The sequence below is a fragment of the Phyllobates terribilis genome, unplaced genomic scaffold (assembly GCF_046119375.1).
Source record: "Phyllobates terribilis strain yellow unplaced genomic scaffold, ASM4611937v1 Scaffold_5__5_contigs__length_657084704, whole genome shotgun sequence".
Taxonomy (NCBI): domain Eukaryota; kingdom Metazoa; phylum Chordata; class Amphibia; order Anura; family Dendrobatidae; genus Phyllobates; species Phyllobates terribilis.
In genome coordinates, this window is record NW_027362765.1 from 584,101,250 (window position 1) to 584,121,719 (window position 20,470).

The window sequence follows — 20,470 nt, forward strand, 5'->3', positions numbered from 1 at the left end:
AATTATTTCGGCTTGTAGCAGTCTGTGGGACTTGTTCTATTAGTCCATCTATACTAACCTCCACCAGGTTGCAAATTCTATATAATTTTTATCTGCCTCTAGCTCTGAAAAAATATGTCAGCTTGTAGCAGTGTGTGGGACTTGTTCTATTAGTCCATCTATACTGACCTCCACCAGGTTGCAAATTCAATATAATTTTTTTCTGCATCAAGCTCTGAAAAATAATTTCGGCTTGTAGCAGTATGTGGGACATGTTCTATTAGTCCATCTATACTAACCTCCACCAGGTTGCAAATTCAAAATAATTTTTATCTGCATCTAACCCAGCCAATACTTTTGTGCTAATACCACAGTTTGGCCACTCAGTTCTGCTCGGTTCCCATCCATTGTTTTTTGCGCAAACAACTCCAGAGTTGTGAATTAGTTAACCACCAAAATGACTGGAAAAAGGCCTGCTGCTGGTGGAAAGGGGAATAGGCGTGTTGGGAAGGGAAAAAAAGGTTGTGTCCGTGAGGTAGGTGTTAAATCAAAAGTAACATCAGCAGAAGAAAGACAATCTTCCAACCAAACTTAGATGTCTACTTCTTTTAACGGACAATGTGATAAGATCCCTTCCTTACGGCCACGCCAATCGCTACAAATTCCAGATGAAGCACAAAATCAGCAGGTGCTTCAACAGATATAAAGTGCTCCTTTAAGTGGGCTCTCCTCCACATCAACTTCAACATCACAAATACTCCAGTCCTCAGAGGTGTCACCTCATTCGCACTTGCTTCCTCACAGCTCCCAGTTCTCCAGCTGCCCATCTGAGTATGGGGTAGAAGAGAAGGTTGAGTCTGCAGAGCTGTTTACTCATACTATAGCCTGGGAATCAGAGGTTGGCTCCAGAGCTTCTGTGAATCCAGATGAGGAAATGATCTGCACTGATGCCCAGAATCTTTATGAGTCGGATCCAGGACCAGACGCAGAAGGTTCTGACCATAATGTTGACCCAAGAACCCAAACTGTATCTCCTGTTGGTGGAGACAATGAGGAAGACGATGATGAGACTCAAATACCTGATTGGAGCGACAACTTTCGTTTTTTGACAGGGCAGGAAGAGGTTGGCTCTGAGGACGACGGGTGTGATAACACACAGGGTGATGATGACGAGGTTGGAGATCCCACTTATTGTCAACCCACAGTCAGCCAGTCGATGAAGTCAGCAGAGAAGGTGAAGGAGGATGCTAGTGACGAGGTCAGGTTGCGCCTTCCTGGACAGAGACGTAGTACTGGAAGCACGTCAACAAATGCATCCTCAAACACAACTCTGCCTCTGACCACAAGTTGTGGTGGCTCTTCAGGTCGCATGGGTGCTAAGCCTTGCATAGCCTGGCCATTTTTTCAGATCGATAAAGATGACCCAACTCGTGTTATCTGTAACATTTGTCAGCAAAAGCTAAGTAGAGGCCAAAAAATACATAGTTTGAGTACTTCATGCATGAATCGGCACTGGGATATGAAGCATAAGTTGCAGTGGGAAGGTCACTGTGCTACAATGCGGCCTTGCCGGCCGGGCCAGCCACCGTCTGCCACATCTTGTGCATCCGCGGCCTCTTCATCCTCTGTGACTGGGGGAACAGCAGTCACACCTGTTTTGGGACGCAGACCTGCCACCTCTTTACCCGCAACAGCCAGCGTGATTGGCAGGTCATCATTTTCTTTGGAGGTGGAAACACCAACTGGTGTTCAGCGCTGTCTGACATCGATAGCACCACCTTCGGATCAAGGCAACCTAACATGTCCGCATGCATCTTCCTCACAGACCGGCAGTTTGCCGGGGACACCCTTCTCAATCCCGTCTAAGCACAACAGCCAGCCCTCGGTCCCTCAGATGTGGACAAGTAAAAGACCATTTCCTCCTAGCCATGAGAAAGCTAAGAGGTTGAATTTCACCATCTGCAAGCTCTTGGCTACAGAAATGCTGCCTTTCCACCAGGTGGACACAGAGGATTTTCCTTATGTCCTTATGACCTTATGTCCATCGCAGTGCCCCAGTACCAGATGCCCAGACCACACTACTTCTCAAAGAAAGCTGTGCATGTGCTCCACCAGCAAGTCGCACACAACATCACCTCTTCTTTGAGAAACTCTATGTGTGACAGGGTGCATTTCACCACAGACACTTGGACGAGTAGGCATGGACAGGGGCGTTACATGACGCTGACTGGGCACTGGGTAACTATGGTGACAGCAGGACAAGGGGCTGCTGTCCAAGTCTTGCCGTCCCCACGAGTTGCGCGTCAATCCTCTTTATCTCGAAGTTCCTACACTGCTTCTGCCTCCTCAACCTCCTCTCGGTCCTCCACCTGCACCCAAAGCCTGTCTGGTCATGCCACAAGCTTTCTAACTGCGCAGAAGGGATCCTGCACACCTCCTTACTTTTCTGGCAGCAGGGCTCAATGTCATCAGGCGGTTTTTACTTTGAAATGTCCTGGAAATGTGAGTCACACAGCTGAGGAGTTGTGGTCAGCTCTGGAGAACCAGTTTCATGAATGGTTGTCTCCACTTGACCTGAAACCAGGGAAGGCCGCGTGCGACAATGCTGCAAACCGGGGTGCGGCCCTTCGCCAGGGCATAGTCACACATGTGCCTTGTATGGCTCACGTGTTGAACCTGGTTGTCCAGCAATTTTTAGCCCACTATCCCGGACTAGATGGCCTTCTGCAGAGTGCGCGGTCGCTGTGTGCTCACTTCCGTCGTTCGCATCCCGCAGCTCAGCGACTTACATCTCTACAGAAGTTGTTGGGCCTGCCACTTCACTGGCTAAAATGCGATGTGCCTACCTGGTCGAATTCAACTCTGCACATGTTGCAGCGACTGTGGCAGCACCGACATGCCCTGGTGCAATACGTTTTGACGTATAGCCTGGGCCCACGAGAACCAGAGGTGGGGCAAATCACGCTGGAGGAGTGGTCTCAGATCAGGGACCTATGAACCCTTCTGCACAGTTTTGAAATGGCAACGAAGATGTTTAGTGCTGACGATGCCATTATCAGCATGACTATTTCGGTGATGTACATGCTGGAGCACATGTTAAACAGAATTCGGAGTCAGGTGGTTGCACAAGAGGAGGTGGAGGAAGTAGAGGAGCAGGAAGGGCAAACATCTGCAAGGTCCAGACCGTCGGCAGCACCAAGGCGGCAGGCATGTGAGGGTGGGGGATTTGATTTTACCAGGGCGCATGGTAGCAGCCAAACTAGTGAGGAAGGTACAGATGCCCAGGAAGAAGTGGAGGTCAAACTGATGGAAGACTCATCAGATGAGGGAGACCTTGATCACATTTCTGTTGTGCGAGGTTGGGGGTAGAGGGCAGAGGAAGGAAGCATGATTGTTACCTCGCCACTAACACAACAGTGACTTGGTGCTCCTGGATGCGCAAGACACATGAGTGCCTCCTTGCTTCACTACCTGCAACATGACCCTCGAATTGTGAGAATTAGAAATAATCCTGACTACTGGGTTGCCACACTGTTAGATCCCTGGTACAAAATTAAATTTGCAGAAATTATTCCTGCCATAGAAAGAGATGCACGCATGCAGGAGTATCAGCAGAGACTGTTGCAGAATCTTACATGTGCTTTTCCCAAAAACACTAGTGGTGCACGTAGTGAATCTCACAGTTCCAACTTGCCAACCCTGGGACCGTCGAGTGTTCAGCACTCAAACCGTAACAGAAACACAGTATCTGCTGGTAACATCAATTTTGCGGAATCATTTCACCACTTTTTTAGCCCAACCTTTGCAAGGCCAAAGGAGACAAGAAGTCTGACACATAGTCAACGCCTAGAGACGATGGTGCAGGAGTATCTCCAAGTAAACATTGAAGCCATGACTGTGTCACTGGACCCTTGCTCTTTTTGGGCTTCCAATCTGGATAAATGGCCGGAGCTCGCCACTTACGCCTTGGAGATCTTGTCATGCCCCGCAGCCATCGTTCTGTCTGAACGTGTGTTCAGCGCTGCTGGTTGTGTGCTGACAGATAAGCGCACGTGGCTCTCCACTGATAATGTAGACAGACTCACGTTCATAAAGAAGAACAAATCATGGATCCGAAACGACTTTTCTACACCTGTGTCATCCTGGGGAGAGTAAAAGCTTGATGATTTGTTAAAATCACCTCACCAACCGTTTTAAGCTTTCAAATTACTAATCATGCTTATCTGTATCTTGGCTGGAAAATAATTTGGGCCTTGTAGCAGTGTGCAGTACTGATTCTACTAGGCCATCAATACTAAACTCCACCAGATTTAAAATTACTAATCATGTTTATCTGTATCTTGGCTGGAAAATAATTTGGGCTTTGTAGCAGTTTGCAGTACTGATTCTATTAGGCCATCTATACTAAGCTCCACCAGCTTTCAAATAAATAATAATATTTAGCTGCATCTAGCCCGGAAAATAATTTTGGGGCTCCTAGATGCGCAAGACACATGAGTGCCTTCTTGCTGCACTACCTGCAACATGACCCTCAGATTGTCAGAATTCGAAATAATCCTGACTACAGGGTTGCCACACTCTTAGATCCCCCACACTCTTCGATCAACCTTTTCATTTTAGTAAAGAACAAAAAAATGGTCATTTTTGAAATTATAAGCATTAGCAAGTTATTAGAAACTTAAATCAAACAGTTTTCAACTCAAAACTTTATTCTAGGTGATGTTACATTTGCACATAGGACCCCTTGTTCGAAAGGAGCTTCTGAACTCTCTTGTCCATTGAATTTGTCAGGTTTTGGATGGTTTCTGCTTCAATTGTTTTGCATGAGGACAGAATACCCTCCCAAAGCTGTAGCTTAGATGTGAACTGCCTCCTGCCATCATAGACACTCCTTTTGATGATGCTCCTGAGGTTCTCAATGGGGTTGAGGTCAGGGGAGCATGGGGGTCACACCAAAAGTATGTCCCCTTTTATGCCCATATCAGCCAGAGATGCAGATGTGTTATGTGCAGCATGAGACGGTGCATTATCATGCATGAAAATGATCTTGCTGCAGAATCCACGGTTCTTCTTGAACCATGGCAGGAAGTGCTGTTTGAGAAACTCCACATACATTATGGAGTTCATCTTTACCCCTTCAGGGATCCTAAAAGGGCCGACAATCTCTCTCCCCATGATTCCAGCCCAAATCATTACTCCACCTCCTCCTTGTTGGCGCCGTAGCCGTGTTTGCATGGGGTGTCCATCAACCAGCCATCCTCCACTCCATCCATCTGGACCATCGAGCATTGCAAAGCACTCATCAGTGAACAAAACAGTTTTGAAGTCAGTCTTCATGTATTGTTTGGCCCACTGGAGCCATTTCTGCTTATGCACAGTGGATAGAGGAGGTCAACAGGATGGCTTACGCACAGCTGCAAACCTTTTAAGGACCCTGCATCTTGTTGTTCGGGGGACGTTGGAGGCACCAGCAGCTTCAAAAACTTGTCTGCTGCAATGCAAGGCTTTTTTGCCGCTGCTCTTTTAACCTGACGTAATTGCCTGTAGGAAAGAGTCCTCAATTTTCCCTTATCAGCACGCACATGTGTGTACTGTGAATCAGCTACATACTTCTTGATTGTGCGATGATCAGGATGAAGTGTCTTGGCAATGTTGATTGTAGTCATGCCTTGACCTAAACACTCCACAATATGTTGCTTCTCAGCAGCCAACACATCCTTTTTCTTTCCCATTTTGGCAGAAAATGTAGGCTGCTTAAAAATGTGGGACCTCCTTCTTAAGTAGTCTTGCCTTTCATTGGACACAACTGCCAAACTAATTAGCACAGGTGTCTGCAATTGCTTACAGTGATATAAAGAGCCCTGAAACACATCACCATCCATGAGTTTAACTGACAAACAAAAAAATTCTTACCTTATCACTCCTAAACACTTTTTTGCATAATAATTTGGAACACAGTGTTCATGTGCTTTTCCACAAAACACCAGTGGTTCACGTAGTGAACCTTACAGTTCTAATTTGCCAACCGTGGTCTGTATGGAGTTGTTCAATAAAGGGCCCAAAATTAAGATAACGTAGACAGGAGAGGTCTCTACGAATACGAATTCCTAAGTATTTGATACCCTGTGAGGGCCAGGCAAAGGGGAAGTTGGACTGGATGGAATCCTGTATGGATTTGGGGAGGGAGACATCGAGGGCCTCTGACTTCGCTGCATTGATTTTAAAATTTGACCATGTAACAAAGTGATCTATTTCAGCCATAACAGCAGGGATGGATATATGTGATTGAGTGATATATACTAGGACATCATCAGCAAATGCAGAGCATTTGTACTCGGTGCCTCCCACCTCAATCCACCTAATATTGGGGTTATGGCGAATTGATGAGAGCAGGTGCTCCGTCACTAGGACGTATAAGAGAGGGGACAGAGGACATCACTGCCTTGTCCCATTGGTCATTATGAAAGGTGATGAAAATGTTCCATTTATCTTCAGCCTAGGTGACTTATTGCGATACAGGGCCGTGATTTTGTCTATAAAAGTGTCCCCTAGACCCCTACCCCAAGCTTTTTAAGAGAATAATATGTGGCGTGCCTGGAGACTCTATGGAATGCTTTCTCAGCATCCAACGAGAGAATCTAATTACAAATTTTTAACTTCATCTAGCCCAGGAAATACTTTGTGCCTAGTAGCAGTGTCTGCTAGTCAGTGGATTATCCCAGCTGTTAAGCAAGCTACACCACCTGTAGTTTGGACACTTAATTTTTTCAAAGGAAATGGTTCAGGCCCCCGGGACACTCAGTGAAAAGCATCGGGGAGGCACCCCAAGGCACAGTGGCTGGGACTGGCGGTAGGACGCCTTGCGGTGGACCGCCAAGCTCGATCCTTATAAAAGCTTTTTAACTGCAGCAGCTTTAGTGGACGCTACTGGAGCTGGAATTACCGCGGCTGCTGGCATGAGACTTGCCCTTCAATAGATCCTTGTAAAAGGATTTAAATTGTACTCATTCAAATTAGAGAGAAAATTTAAATTAAAAAGATTAGACCTGCCTCCACCGCAGGGGGGCTCGCTCGACGCACCAGTGGACAGGCACCAGAATTGGGAGAGGGGGGCTGGCCGTCAGGGTCCACCGCGGCTCTGGCACAAACCCGGCGACACGGAGGTCGCACGGGCAGGAACGGACTGGCCGTGTCGGCTTCGCACTTTTTCGGTTTTAGAAGGGCATGACATGCCTATATCTGTGTCTCCCCCTCCTTTTACTCCTCCACCTCTTTTCCTTTCACATGACTATATGTACTTGTCACTTTTCCATGTGTTAGTTGTGTCTTCTGAGCAGTTTGTTAGCTTTTGGACACCTTTGAAGGTGTTTTCTATGTGTTTCTATGTGTTTTTGTTTGCCTGCCATTGGTTTTAATGGTGTTCGACGGTGTTCGACGAACAGTTTGACGAACAGTTCGGCGAACATACGGGTGTTCGACGAACCGAACCGAACTCGAACACAACGGGGGTGGCTCAACACTAATGTTTACTCCCTGGGTGAAGAGAATGTGAGAGAGGCCAATCTCTTTTATTGTAGTGATTTTCTATTGCACAACTATCCCATGCACTATGAAAGTTGCAGTACTTTGTGTATCCATCCTGGAGACTAAATAAGAGGATAACAACGTTTAAGTCACCACAGAGGGGCCACAAATGTTGGTCATAGTTCATGCACATCAACGGCTGTTTGGTGTTGTCATAGGTTTCTTTCATGTGGCCTGCATAGACAACTTGCATTGAAGGTAAATCATTGCCATTATACAGCAAGACGCTGTTTAGGTTTGTTTTGGATGAATTGATGAAGAGTCTCTATTCCTCTGGACTGTAACTTAACTTCAAAGTTTCCATTAAACTGTTGATAATGTTGCATTCTACAAGGTCTCCCTGCATGAAGAAATTTTGGATAACTTTATGTGGCTGCGGAACAAAGAAATCCGCACACCGCCAGCTTGGAGATTCCACTGCTGTAACCTGGAACTTAAGAGCTCAGCCTTACTCTTGGGCAGATCCAAATCTCTAAGTAGATCGTTCAGTTCACTCTGTTATAAGGTGTGGTTCAGTTGAGGTTGCTGACAGAAAGTCTGGGCCATGAGATGAAGATGCTTCATGACACCAAGCTCACTCTTCTTCCTCACTTGACTGAAAATGTTTCTGTGCTTTTGGAACCAGTAGTTCTTCTGTATGTGATTCTGGGCGTTTTGCAGATGGAACGTTTGGATACTGTAAAGTCAACTTCTTCCTTGAAACTCTTTTGCTAATGGTGGGCAAGTCACAATTTTTCTATAAGCCTGCATGAAACGTGACATAAGTAATAACATCATCTTTTGGATCTTGAAAATTAAAGCCAATCAGCAAATTTAAGCATCATATTTGACGTTAGCACCACAAAATTAGTTGAGTTCAACTTTTTCGTCTCAGAAGCAATTTGGCTGTAGAACACTGTAATCAATAGAGAACTTAGCCCAATTCTTCAGGAATCTTAAACCCCTCTTCAGGATACTTAACCTTTCTGACTGCACCAATTCTTGAGTCACTTATTTACCTCCTTAATCTCCCATTGCCTTTTTAGTGTGTCACTGGGCTCAGGTAGCATTTCAGAGAATTATAACTTTGAGGTCCTTGCCTCAAAATAGAACCTGTCAGCATGATTTTGCAATGTAAAGTAAAGACATGGCTGCAAATTGCTGTAATAGTGATTAAATTAATATCTTTGTTGAAGAAATACACTTTGTGTTTTTTCTTTAATCATCATTTGAAGTTTTATTTTAATTAGATTTCAGTGTACAGTTGCTGTACTAAACAATGGGTCTTTTCCGCCCTATCTATGATTTCCTGGCCCCCCAGCTTGCCTCCGGCATGATTCCCCTGCCCCTTTGCCTGTGTTCATTCTTTGAATGACCTGTCATCTCTGTTTGAAATCTCAGCAGTGACCTGTCATTAAGATTCCCGAGGTAGGCAAAGTGGCAGGGGAATCATAGGGAGGATTATAAGATGCACTTTTTTGAGGGGTGCGTCTTAATGTCTGGATGTATGGTCCTGCTGTGAATCGTGGGGGGAGTTGGGGGAATGGCAGCTGCGGAGGAGCGGGTCACAGGAGGCAGGAGCTGCCTGCTGCAGCTAACACTGTGCTGCTGTTAAAGAAAATAAATATTTGTTGCTCCCCACGCTCATAGACGTGTGGTGTAGTGAATATTCATTTTTCTTAATATTGCGCAGTGTCAGCCATAGCCACCGGCTCCTGCAGTGGCTCGGCTATCATGTGTGTCTGCTGTTAAAGGGAATGAATATTCACTGCTCCTCACATCTATGGAAGTGGAGAGCAGTATATATTCATTCTCTTTAATAGAGGGCACATGTGATCGCCAAGCTGCTGCAGGAGTGGCGGATATGGCTAACAATCCTGAACCTGAACTGCTTGTTCTTGTGAGGCAAGTCCTTAACCAGTAGTCCTAGTGCAGTCAGTGCCTGAACCTCATGCTAATTAGGAGAAAGAATATTCACTGTTCCACACTCCCATAGTCCAGGCGTGGGGAGCAGTGACTATTCCGGCAGCTGACCTCAGCATGTGAGAGCTCATGGCAGTGAGAGCGCATGGCAGTGACATCATGCTCTACACATAGTGAGATCAGCTGCTGGAAGCAGAATACTATGCAGTGCTGGAGCAGAGGGAAGGAAGGTGAAAAGAATCCCTTATTTGTTATGTGTGGAGTGTGATGGGGATGGGGGTACCATGTATACCAAGATGGGGATGGGAGTGCCATGCACACCAGGATGGGGATGGGGGTGCCATGCACACCAGGATGGGGATGGGGGTGCCATGCACACCAAGATGGGGATGGGGGTGCCATGTACACCAGGATGGGGATGGGGTGCCATGCATACCAGGAAGGGGATGGGGGTGCCATGCATTCCAGGATGAGGGTGCCATGCATACCAGGATGGGGGTGCCATGCATACCAGGATAGGGGTGCCATGCATATCAGGATGGGGGTGCCATGAATATCAGGATGTGGGTGCCATGCATAACAGGATGGAGATGGGAGTGCACTAAATATTAAGATGGGTGACCATGTATACCAGCATATTAGGCCATGTATAATAGAAAGGAGGGGCCATATATACCAGGATTGGGGCATATATATACCAGGATGGGGATATTAGTATAGAATTGGGGGACATTACCCCTATAACAGTGTCAGCGGCACACCCCCTCCCGCATAACAGTGCATCATGACCACATTTTTTGCTTCAATTTTTTTATATTTTCCTCCTCTAACATCTAGGTGCGTCTTATGGTCCGGTGCATTTTATAGTCCAAAAAATATGGTAATTAGTAGACCACTTCAAATGCTAATTACAGAACATTGAAGATGATTTCTTCAAGACAGGTGAAAAGCTAACTACCGGCATACCTGCTTGATTCCCCTGCCATGCAGTGATGCCAGCATACTCATCTCCCTGGCCGCGCAGTCCCCGGTGTTCTTCCTGCCTCCTAGTGTAGTGTGCACCTCAATTCACGGCTTCACACCTCTTGAAGGGGCAGCGGGTGCACATAGTTAAATGCCCTTAGCCAATGGCAAGAAGGCATTTAGTATAAGACTATGCCTGCAAGATTGCTCCAGCCAATAGCTGGGAGGCATCTTGTTTAAAAGATACCCTCCCCAAGAGGTAGGTGCCAAGCAACTGAGAATCATTAGGTGGTGTGGTAGTCTAATAATGAGTTGTGAGGTCCCCTGGTCCTTGTATGGCCAGTGTCCTGAACCCCAAGTCCTTAGTCCTTGTGCAGCCAATCCTGAACCCAAACTGCTGGTTCTTGTGAGGCAAGTCCTAAACCAGTAGTCCTAGTGCAGTCAGTGATTGAACCTCATCCCCGGGCCTTGTGCAGACTGTCCCTGGATCAGGATCTGAGACCCATGTGTCTGATCATGTTCCTCTTCGAGTATTCTGTGTATCTGGACTGCTACAACTAGTCTGCAAATCAGCACAGTCTGAATCTCCGTGTCAGTAACCGTTCTAACCATGGATCCTCAATCTAGTAGTCTAAACTGAGCCCGAGTCAGTGTCCGTCTAAGTAATCATTCTGCAGAGGTTTCAGTATCTATTAGTCTGAATGGTGCCCTAATTCTACCTATGTCTGCGTTCCTGACCCCTAGGGTTACCAGTTGCAGTACTAGGGACTGTCTAAGAGTCTACCTGGTGGCTACCTGCAGCTCAAGCCTGACTCTACTATCAGAAGGTCCAGTGAACACCAGACAGCCGTTTAGCTACACCCATCTTGTTATTATTTGCAACATGTACTAAGGAAAGATAGGGGAAAGCTGTTCCTTCAGTAAGACTAAGCTGAATCCCTATGATGTAGCGGGCTGCCTGTTCCTAGATCTTTACGTTTCCTGTCAAAATACTTCTTGGACTTCTTGTTAGCCTCTTGAAGGTTGCAACGTACATTAGTCCAAACTCTCTTCAAATCACTGGAAAAATTCTCCTCATCCGGCACCGCCAACCCCAATTTGGAGAACGAACCAAAAGACGGATGTCTCCCAGTACAACAAAAAAAAGGAGAACACCCAGCAGAGGAGGATGTATGATTGTTAAAAGCAAATTCAGCAATAGGCAGATACTCAGACCACACCTCTGGATTGTCCGCCACAAAACAACGCAAAAACTGTTCAACATCCTGGTTCTTTCTTTCAGCCTGTCCATTAAGCGGTCCACGACCACCCAGATGACAGTAAAACCCTCGGACACAGGAAGATCAGTAATAAAATCCATTGTGAGATGCATCCAAGGTGCACTAGGAACCTCCAAAGGGCAAAGCAACCCCTCAACAGGAGTATGTGAAGCCTCTGACCTAGCACACACAGTACACTGACATACCCACTTGACTTCCTTCTGCCATCCAGGCCACCAAAAACTGTGACTGATAAGTCTCTTAGTCTCCGAAATTCCTGGATGACCTGCCAACCGAGAATCATGACACTCCACAAACAAATCTCTCCTAAAGGCTCTAGGTACGAACAACCTCCCATGGGGAGTGTTAGATGGGGCTTCATCTTGAGCTTTCAGAATCCCATTCTCCAAAACGGAGTCCAAAGCCGCCACAGCAACTCCTTTCTGTAAAATGCTCTCCTCCTCCTCGGCACCGACCGTAGGAGAGAAGCTGCGAGATAAAGCATTGGCTTTAACATTCTTAGTACCAGGGATATAGGTAACAGAAAAATGTAACCGAGAAAAAAAAAGTGCCCACCTAGCTTGACGGGCATTCAAGCGGTTGGCATCATCCAGATAGATCAAATTCTTATGATCTGTGAAAACCTGAATAGGAAATCTAGTGCCTTCCAAAAAATTACGCCAATGTTCAAACGCAAGTTTAATAGCCAGCAGCTCCCGATTTCCAACATCATAATTCAGTACGGTTTCCGAATTTTTTTTCGAAAAGAAGGCACAAGGATGTACTCCACCCTTGTTCTCCTGAGACAAAACTGCTCTGACCCCCACCGATGAAGCATCAACCTCGATAAAAAAAGGCTTGGTCTCATCAGGCTGCATAAGGATAGGGGAAGAACTGAACCTCTCTTTGAGATACTCAAACGCTTCAATGACCTCAGTAGTCCACTGGGCCATTTTCGCACCTTTCCGGGTGAGATCAGTTAGAGGTTTAACAATTACAGAAAAATTCTTAATGAATTTCCTGTAATAATTGGCAAAACCCCAAAATCTCTGTATAGATTTCAAACCAATAGGCCTAGGCCATTCCTGCACAGCCTGAACCTTCACCGGGTTCATCTCAAAGCCCTCGCTGGAGACAATGTAGCCCAAAAAACTAATTTTCTGCACAGCAAACTCACATTTATCCAGCTTAGCAAAGAGTGAATTATCACTCAATAACTGCAAAACTTCACGTACACTCTGCCAATGGGACTCTAGATCTGGTGAGTAATGGGTAGGAATTGCATACTGTAATCTTATTAATTTCACGAAAATCCAGACATGGACGTAAACCGCCGTCCTTTTTTTTAACAAAGAAGAATCCAACTGCCACAGGCGACTTAGAAGGTCTTATGTGACCTGCAGCCAGGCTAGTCTCTATGTACTCCTACAAGGCCTTTCTTTCAGGGATAGTCAGATTAAACAAGTGACTCTTGGGAAGAGTAGCTCCCGGTACAAACTCAATGGCGCAATCATAATTCCTATGAGGAGGTAAAACTTGCGACTCCTCCTCTGAAAAAAACCTCCAAAAATCTTGAATAGGTACAGGTAATTCCCCTTTTTCCACAGCCGCAATGCGACCATTACAACATTTATCATAGCACTTCGGACTCCAAGACATAATCACATTAGTAGACCAGTCCAATAAAGGATTGTGCATTTTTAAGCAAGGCAATCCTAAAACAACTGGAGAGGGTAAATTATCTAAAACATCCAAGTCCAAAATTTCTTTTTGAACTCCATTGGTAATGAGGGGAAATGCAGCAGTCTTGTGAGTAATACATTTCAAAGGAGTGTTATCAATTGCAATCACAGAAATAGGTGATGACAAAGGTTTGGATTTCAATTTAAGGTTTTCCAAAAACCCTTTATCAATCACATTAAGTGTTGAACCACAATCCACAAATACCTGAAATTCAATCAAATCTCCCTGCAGAGTAGTTATCCCACATAGAAATACTCCTGCAGAGCGTAAACAAGGAACTGACATTACAGGAGTCTTTATGTCATTGAGCCTGCTTCTCAGTCTCCTGTCTATATAAACAGCTAACTGCATGGCATCCTGCAGAGTCTCAGGTGCAAGGAATGCAATTAGCAAATCCTTAACCCTTTCACTCAGACCAGCAAGAAATAAGCATCTCAGCGCAGGATCATTCCACTTAACTTCTGAAGCCCATCTCCTGAAGTGTGTGCAATAATTTTCAACATCATCTGCTTCCTGATTCAAACGTCTGAGTTCTGATTCAGCAGATGAGATTCGATCAGGATCGTCATATAATAGCCCCATAGCTGAAAAAAATTCTTCAACAGACCTTAAACACGGATCATTAGGCTGGAGAGAAAAGGCCCACCCCTGTGGATCATTGCGCAAAAGTGACATAATAAAACCAATGTGATGTGATTCATTCCCAGAGGGCCTTGGACTCAAATGAAAATATAGCAAATAAGCATTTTTAAAGTAAAAAAAATCTTGCTGTTTACCATAAAAAACATCAGGCAGTCCTACCTTGCGTTCGACAAAATGCGCTCTAGAACAGCTACTCACGTGTTGCTGAAGCTCGGCCACCTCCAGAGACAATCCCTGCAGGCGTTTAGCCAAATCCTGGACGGAAACCATATTGATCTCCGAATTCCTTTCCTTTCAGTTTTTTGGGCTGGACTTACTGTTATGATCTGCAACATGTACTAAGTAAAGATAGGGGAAATCTGTCCCTACAGTAAGACTAAGCTGAATCCCTACGATTTCTCGGGCTGCCTGTTCCTAGTGAACAGACCCGCCTTAGTCCTCGGCTTGTCTGAACGAAGACCTATAGAATTTAGGGAGGGGTCCCTAAAAGAACTAAGGACTGGGACAAAAATGGGACACCTCCTAAACAGAGAAGGTGTTGCAGAACACAAAAAGACAAACTGAAAAAAATGTACTAGAGGTCCCAGAGGACCAAGCGAACTTGACAGAGAAAGGCACCGAAGCACCTGGCTAGAGAAACAGTCAAACACTGAAGTTGAGAAAAGCCAGAAGGGCGGAGCGGGAATATAAAGGCAGATGAGACCGCAAAACACAAGATAGAAAAAACAAACAGGAGGGTTCTAACACATCCTAGGTAAGCCCAGCCCTGTTTCATTTTGGGTACATGAACTACGTGCACCACCTACATGCGTAAGGGCTTGCTTGGTCATGGGCCTCGCTGATCTCCAGTCCTCTCTGTGTTCAGAGCTTTGTCGGTAGTTGAGTTACCAGCGAGAGAGCCAGGGAAAATTTTTTGCTCCATCTGGATACATTAGATGCCCGATTTGAAGACCTGATATCTGTTGCACCAGCCCAAGTTGCAGTACCTACGACTGTGTCTTTTTAGCCCGAACCTTATGCCTTTGAGTGGAACCCATTCTGTCTGATCCACAATGGTAATATGGGGATCTGAAGCAGTGCCGTGGATTATGAGAACAGTACATGCAGCACTACGAAGTTCTGGGCCACCAGTTTTCTTTCGATCGGGTCAAGGCGGGATTCCTAAAGTCCTACCTAGCAGGAAATGCCCTAGCATGGCTCAAACACCTATGGGAAAAAATGGCTCTTATCATCTACGATCTGGAGGCCTTCCAAAAGGTCTTCGATGAGCCGAATCCAGAATCTTCTGCGACATCTTCCCTTCCCAGCTTCCAGGAAGAGCCCAACAGGTGACGCATGTGAGAAAACCATCATGTCTGGCTCTGTCCTTGCAAAGACCATACGTTCTGCAGCCTGTTGAGTCAGTTACACATGCAGAATCCATGAAGCTCGACCATGTTTGGCTGGCTAAGCAAAAGCCAGAACTCAGTCATGAGAAGGTATTGCGGTATCGCTGCAGTTGTGTGGAAAATCCCAATGGTCTTTGTACTGAGAAGCTTAAAAACTCCAAATCTTTGGATCAGTGTGAAAGGCTGTCCTTGGCAGGAGTATTACCTCACCAACAATAACTGTGACTGTATCTGTGACAAGTGGAGGCTTCGGTCTTGCGAGAAAGTTTTTGCTGCAAGCCGTGAAGAGTTGAAGTCAAATTCTAAATGGACAGCTCTAGAATCCGGTGAGGATGTTGTCAGGTGAAAGATGATGCCCTACCAAAAGACAGTCAAGTCATTTTTAAGCAACTAGATCTCCAGATAAAAGCACTGTATACGGAGAAGTTCGCTTTCCATGTGCTGTTAAGTTTTCCCATAGGTCATCCAGAGCTAAGAACTTAAGTGCCAATTCTAGTCTGGAGACCTTATGTTGTGCTTTTTTGGAGACAGTCAAGTCACAATAGGTGTCTGGTCCCCAAACATCAAGGTCAGATAACAGTTTCATGATCTTCTCCACCAGGGCTGGGAGTCACCATTCGCTGTGTGCTAGCATATCCGAATGAAGGGAAGCAGAGGTGATGTCCCCACACAGTCCCGAAAATTGTTCCAATGATCTGTCCCCAAGAATCTCCTCACCTCGTGGACATGACGTCTTGAACACCAGGTTGAAGATGGACACTGCAGAGGTATCTTCAGTTTCAAGGTGGTCTGGAGAAGAGAACGTCAAGGCAGTGGCATCTTCCATATCCACCAAACAGACAGAGGAACTCCAGTTGGTCCTTGAATACTCCAGAGTGGTAGTTGATTTCAACGAATGGAAAGAGACTTTCTAATGGCAGGTTCCTGGGACTATGCCCGCTTTGTCCTATGCTGAGGATGGCTTGATGGAGAGAAGCATCCAAGTTGTGAAGATTGTGAGAGGTGTCACTTTTCTTCCAGTGGACAGGAGAAGGTGTGGTCCTTGTGGGAGTCTTTGAAGAGGTGTTGGCCTCCAACTTCTCTGCAGAGACGCTCATGAGTTTGAAGAAGAGGGTGCGTAATGGGGAGAAATATAACTCTAATTTCCAGCACCCCTGTATGGTTCCCCTACCACCTTCATGCAGGCACTCTGGCATACTCACTGCCCTGGGCACATGGCGTGGTCCCTGGCATGCTCCCTGCCTCCTGGTGTTGCGTGCCCTGCATTTCCCCAGCATAGAGGATCCAGAACCTATTAGTCTGAATGGAGCATACCTGATGCGTACCTGATCCTTATGGTAAGCAGCTGAAGTACCGGGGACTGCCTAGAAGTGGTACCTGGCAGCTACCTGCAGCTGAAGCCTGACTCCACCATCAATAGCTCCAGTGAACACCAGGTAGCTACTTACTGTAGATACGCCCCTCCTATATATGCCCAGCCCTGTGGCACACTGGGTCCAAGAAGCACATGCGCCAACACTGGAGGTGAGTATAGGTGTTATTATTTTATGGGGGGGTCAAACACTGGAATTGAGAAAGGATTATGGGACAACCCCTTTAATATCTTGAGAAAACCTATTCAATAATTGAATTGTGTAAGGACCTGTACTATGAACATGTCATTATTTAATCCCCCCTCCCCTTTCTTATATGATTCTTGCCTTCACTGATCCCTAGTCCATCCATCTCCATCTCTGTCTCTTTAGGGACCTTGTTTCACAAACTGGACAGTTGAATTTGCAATATTCATTAGAACAGGGAACAATTACAGCACCACCATACTCCAGGAAATAGGACATTCAGGCAGCATGAAATAAAGGCAATTTCTGTGAGAGGGTAAAAGTAAACGGAAACTGCAATCTTGTACATTGTAATCCTGCCTACTACATGGCACAAAAATACAGCACAGAGCTAGCCAAGAAAGTAATAAAAGAAATACATGAACTTCTCATCTACAGTAAGTAATCTCTAACCCCCTAGTGACATCTGCTGTATATTATAGTGTATGTGTGCACTGTTCCATACAGTATGGGTGTCAGTTGTTTTACACAGTAGACACCCAACTATAACTGCTGCAGTCAGAAGAAGCTCAGATTGCAACACTTAGGGTATGTGCAGACGGTCAGTATTGGCAACACTTTCAATGCAGTATACTTTATGCTGCGTCCAAAGTGCTGCACGCAGGTGAATCCATATGTGTTCATTGAACCATGCGGATTCACTGCATCCTATGCATTGCACTGATATATTTTATCTTGCGCAGACTGGCGTCTCCGCAAGAGAAGTTGGTATCCTGCGGTCTGAAAAGACGCGCCACATGTCCGTGTCCGCGGGTGAGCCACAAGTGCACCGGGAACGCATAGTGGGCATGGGATTTTTTGAAATCCCATCCACTATACTGTAACATCTGGCCGCTGCGGATTGCATGCAGCACAAGTGCACTGCATGCAGTCCGCAGCCATTATTGATCGTGTGCACGTACCTTTAGGTTATGTGCACATGTTCAGGATTTGTTTGCAGGAATTTCTGCAGCGTTTCGGCATCTCTTGGCAGCAAAAACGCTTTCGGAAATTCCATGCATTTTTTATACTTTTTTTTGGCATTTTCATGTGCTTTTGATGCATTTTTGCCTGTGGATTTGCCATGTGTTTGTCCAATGCATTGTATAGGAAAAACGAATGCAAAAGTGCACAAAGAATGGACATGCTGCTTCTTTTAACGCACATGAAATTCTGTAAGGAAAAATCCTGATCATGTGCACAGATCTTACAAAATCTCATAGAAAATGCTGGGATAAGGATTGCAATGCGTTTTTAGGGCCAATTCCGCGCGGATTTAGCGCATCAAAAACTCATAAATAATGCACCGTGTGCACATAGATTTAAATCTCTTGAATACCACAGTTATGCTGCTTTTAAAAGGTAACAAACGTCATGGTCACCAACTTTGCCAGCAATTGGCTCCCACAATTTTTTTACAATATGAAGCAAAAAAATCTATAAATTTATTACAAATTAAAAACCTCAAAACCCAAAAATGTTTTTTTCATTTCTTCTCAACTTGGATTTTTTCCCTCTTATCATTATACTTTATAATAAAATTAACAATGCCATACAATGCTACAATTCATTCTAAAAAAACAAGCCATCATATGACCATGTTTATAGAAAATGAAGACAAAGTTATGGATCTTGAAAGGTAAGGAGGAAAAAGCAAAAAAAAAATTAAAAATGTCTGGATCATCCAAAGAGTTAAAAGATGCCATGCCAAACATTCTAAAAATCAATCTGCAATTTACATAATGTATTAGCTCAATATGTGAGTGCCTGCCTACGCATGTAGCATAGATGTGCTACTATGTAGTCAAAGTGCGCCATAACTGTTAGATTTAGCAATGCGAAACCTGTCAATATTCAATGAATAAATATATGTTGTTTTCTATATTATACATTGGCTTGGAAAAGTCCTTTAAGCAATATGTATTACACCACTTTACATACTGTATGTAGGATACATGTCCTTTGTGAAATCTTTTACACCAATTTCTGTCACCTTCAAGAAACCAACACTAGCTGTCTTTCTACCTCTGACGCTCTGGCACCATAGACAACATCTTATCAGCAACACTTGTAACCCCTCAGTGGTTCGTCAAAGGCTGAAAGTACATTCCTTCCTTCCAAATATTTTCCTTATAGCAGCCTGATGTTCCTCACAGGTCAGTATCAGGTTTTGTTTTGTCAAAATTCTTCAAATCTACATATATTCTGTAACCTGTATAGAATCTTACAACCACACGTATATGGCAGATATGTTATTGACTCTCTGTACATCAGTATAAGGCAGACAAATGTATGAGAAATATTCCGAGTTTCATCCTGTAAACATGGACGATTTATTTCTAATTTTCATGAGATGTTCCTCCATGTGCTACCCGACTGTTCATTTTGTACATCCATGTGACACCTTTGTAATGTCCACGTGTGATCTGTTTTCATACAAGTACAATAAAACATGCACATGATCAAGTACAGTTTCTTAGGTTTATAATAGAAATCCATCCTTAAACATCAGATGCTGCTCGGATTGTCCGTTTGGGATCTGATTTTTATCTTGCATCCGTAGACTTGAATGGGTGAGAAATCGGATGAATGTAGTGCATGCTTCTATTTTTTTTTTCTCTTGGATAGTCTGCTCAAGAAAAAAATTGTTCATCTGACCAACCCTATTGAATAATATGGGTCAGTATGCTGCTTGTTTGCTAACAGATCAAAAATCAGAAAGCACATGTCCGATTTATATTCTCTTCCACAGACACAGTAAAACTGATGTGTGTATGCTGTAGATCAATTCATCTCTATGGGTGAGTATGCTGTCCGAGAAAAAAAAAAGGATGTATACTGAATGTAGCCTAAAAACATGTCTGAAATAAAAACTCCTAATTGAATTAATTTAGATCAAATAAAAAACATTTTCAGTTTCACAATAGTAAATCCTCCTACTTAGCACTTATAATTCTCTGGTGCCTCAGAGAAACAACCCTATAGGCTAGCAAAATTCAACCTGTTTTGCCAGGACTGTTGTGTGGATGTTGGTTCTGGTTCTGAGAAACCAGACACTTAGATGCGAAGGCAGTAAGGTGGGGACCAAGACAGGACACACAGGTTTGTGTATGGTAAGAGAAAATTCTTATTTATCTTATCTATTCTAATTTATTTATCTATTTGATGAAGCTAAATCTCAAATGGGAATAGTATATATTATGAAGCTATAATCATTTTACTGCTGTTGACAAATTTAATCCTTAGCTGTAAAAAATAAGACATAACCTAATATAGAAACAAAATGAACATATACCCTGCCATAAGTAAAATCAATAGTGCATATAAATTACATAGAGTACTTAGTAAATACTGTTTTTGATCAAAAAAAAGTGTTGAAGCCTTCTCACCAGCGCCAAGGTGTGCCCAATTG